The following is a 3,419-nucleotide window of genomic DNA, read 5'->3' as shown; positions in this document are numbered from 1 at the left end:
CAAACTCAGATGAGGTGCCTGCAAGCATACACCCAAGTACCCATATTATCTTGCTGACAAGGGGAGAACACTAAAGTCATTGGAGTGAAAGCTGAGTGTCTTGGGCTGGCAGATACTAAGTGTTCTCCTGATGTTCCTGGGCAGTGTTCAGGGTGTCCTGGCCCATGAACCCATCCTCAGATTGAGTCTACAAGGGAAGCATCACTCTGCCCTGTTTGTGCAATGCATCGGATTAACAGCATACTCTGTCTTTTGCTTCCCTTTGGGAGTCAACAACCAGGCACTGAGCCCTAATCAGACATTCAGGATCCATGCAAGTACGGTTTATAAAAGTCATACGTGATGAAAAGATGCCAACTTTGAACCTTGATAGCCACTGCAAATAGTAAATGTATACTCTAAGTTCTCAATTGGAAGATTGGAGTGTTGGGATTCTCTTGTATAAAACCTATATTGAGCAATCCCCATAAGACACTATAAACAAACACTAAAAATGTAATTATATTTGCCTTCTTAAGAGTTGGGAAGATTGGCCAAAAATTGCCCGCTTTCTAGTAAAAACATATTTCTAAACCGTGTTTCAATAATGGGAGATTTTGAATGCACCTATCACTCACAGCTCTTTAAATGTGGGAACTGAAAAAGGCAACTGATGGGAATGTTCCTGCCCCAGAGAATCTGCTTTCGAAGCAGAGTTAACAATGCACCTCATCACCATCCTCCTTTCCCTAGCTTTTAGGACAAAGACTACTAGCAAGTAACATGTGACTTTAGGAAAGTCATAGGGACACCTACTGGGTCAATAGAATTCTTAAAAACTATTTTGTCTGTTAGGTCTTCTCTGGCCACAAGGGTGTGGGAACAGGCTCCCCTCGGCTCTGCCAGCCTGGGAGTTTCTTGCATCACAAAGGAGATCATTTTTCCTGCCAAAGGAACTGCTGTCTAAGGAGTACTGGGAGAGGCATGCAGGCTTTAGGGTAGGGAGTGTGGGGGATTAATATGAAGGAGTAGCCTGAGGAAAGAGAGATAGGGTCAGCCTGGTCGTTGTCAAGGTGTGCATAGTCAAACCAAACAAGTTGAAGTCAGGAGCATCGAAGCTCTGGGGATGGACATGTAGGATGGAAGCCAAGTCTGATTATGTCTGAGAGGGGCTTACAGGAAGGTAGAAGGTCAAGGACAGGGACCACCATCAGCAACAACAGTGTGCCAATTATAGAGATGCCAGTTAGCAATCATGAGGAAGGAAAAAGAAATGGATTGGCCTGGAATGAAGAAGAGCACTGAGGGACTGCAGAAATAGTGCAGTGGATAAAGTGCCTGCCCTGCATGCGGCTGACCCAGGTTCGATTCCTGGCATGATATACGGTTCCTTAACTAGCCAGGACTGATCTCTGAACTCAGAGTCAAGAGTAAGCCCTCAGCAACATTAGTTATGGCCTCTAAATAAAAACCAAGCACAAGATAAAAGCGCAAAGAAGCATTTAAACAAATTAAATTGAAACAAACAAGAAAGGAAGGAAGAAAGAAGAAAAGAAAGAAGGAAAGGTGGGGCTGGAGAGATAGCATAGTGGTAGGGCATTTGCTTGTACATGGTCAACCTGGGATGGACCTGGGTTCTATTCCTGGTATCCCCCTATAGTCCCCTGAGCCTACCAGGAGCAAAATCTGAGTGCAGAGCTAGTAACTCCTGAGAGCCACTGGGTGTGGCCCCCAAAAAAGGATAAAGAAAAAGAAAGAAAAGAAAAATGGCATGGAGGAAAAATAGTGAGGAAGTGGAGCAAACAGAACTCATGTAGGCTGCAAGAAGATGCTGACCTTGAACACACCTGGGGGAACTGACTATGAATCAGTGCTGACTCCCAGCCCAGCCTTGTCTCCTGGGAATACACATGTGGGAACAGGGTCTGGTATCAGATATTTAGCTCAGAATATCAGCCAAGGGAAGAAAGCCAGTTACTCATTGACAGCAAATTGCTTGGGTACCAAGAGCTCTGCACTCATGTTCTGTGCAGGTGATGATGATGGTGGCATCACGATGCTGACCCAGAGAAACCAGATGCGAATGTGCAGGCCATGACTCCAAAACTCAAATTCAGGCTCCACACTGAGGTTGCCTGCCTGCATTTTGGGGTACAAGTTCCCCTTCACTACAAAGCACTTTCCTCGAGACTGAGGCCTTAAGTCCACAGAGTACCTTGACTCTTCATCTCTCTCTCTCTCCCTCTCTCTCTCTCTCTCTCTCTCTCTCTCTCTCTCTCTCTCTCTCTCAGAATTAGTATTATATCTTAATAAGTTTAATTTAAAAAAACAAATCAGCAAAGTCAAAATTCCAATACAGGTTACATTGTTCCACCAACACTGCCAGTTCCGCCATCTCCCTCTTCACCACCATCACATTGCCCCAACCCCAGGGAATGGTCTGAAAAGTTAACTTTAGGACATGTTAGGGTGTTAGGTCACACCCTGCCTTTACCCAAAACAAAGGCATGCCCCCAATTTCCTCTTTCTTTCACCAAGCCCTTTTTGACTTGGAAAAATCCACCTGGATAGGTACTTTTGTCTCTCACTCACCCTTTTCCCTCCTGACGACTTTGTACTGATTTAATAAAGAAAGATCAGTTGGCTGGCAGGCAGGGAAATTATGAGGTGAGAAGTCACTGATTCCTGATTCTCTGCTGACTGGCTTGATTTATTCATTCTTTGCAGCTACCCTTCTTCAGACCCATCCACTTGGGGTTAGAAATACAGTGTTTGGGGTGAACTTACATTGTGGGGGTTAATTTTATATCAGCACTAATAAATACCAAGCCAGTCAATTTCCTATTTTCCTCATGATGAAAAAGACAAACTATAGAAGAATAATAGTAGTGCTCGCTTCGGCAGCACATATACTAAAATTGGAATGATACAGAGAAGATTAGCAAGGCCCCTGCGCAAGGATGACACGCAAATTCGTGAAGCGTTCCATATTTAAAAAAAAAAGAAGAATAGTCAGATGTCGAACAAGGAATTTTGGGTTTCTTATTTCGTTTAACAACGCAAAGAATGACAATAACAGAATTGCATTATTTTCTTCTTTGGGTAGAGAAGTTGGATCGAAGATTTTCAGGTAAATTCTCCAGGGCCTCCCAAGTGAAAAGTGCTTTTTCTCAGTAACTACGCAATCTGATGTTCTCTTAAGTCAGGCAGGAGACAAGTTTGTGAAGGGAGACTAGAACTCTGGCGCCCTCTGGTGATTATTTGAGGAGTCCCTAAAATGGCTGCAAAGTGCTTGAGGTTCAGGGATCATGAGCACAGATGTGGCACCACGCAAAGGGTCCAAGAATGGAGATGGAGAGGGAAAGAAAGAAGCTATATTGGTTCCAGGTACCTGTCATCCTCATCCTATACGGATGTCCTGGCTACCTCCCAGATCCTGG

At 44.3% G+C, this 3,419-nt stretch overlaps 1 non-coding gene across 1 annotated transcript; it reads left to right on the top strand.

Annotated features, from left to right (window-relative positions):
* The first annotated feature begins 2,867 nt into the window (after positions 1 to 2,867).
* Positions 2,868 to 2,974, top strand: LOC126021474 (U6 spliceosomal RNA). The gene has a single exon (XR_007499987.1). It is a non-coding gene; the product is annotated as a U6 spliceosomal RNA (small nuclear RNA).
* Positions 2,975 to 3,419: the final 445 nt, after the last annotated feature.

The sequence above is a fragment of the Suncus etruscus genome, chromosome 10 (genome assembly GCF_024139225.1).
Source record: "Suncus etruscus isolate mSunEtr1 chromosome 10, mSunEtr1.pri.cur, whole genome shotgun sequence".
Taxonomy (NCBI): Eukaryota; Metazoa; Chordata; class Mammalia; order Eulipotyphla; family Soricidae; genus Suncus; species Suncus etruscus.
Note: the sequence above shows the minus strand (reverse complement) of the source record. Positions and strands in the feature narration are given on the sequence as shown.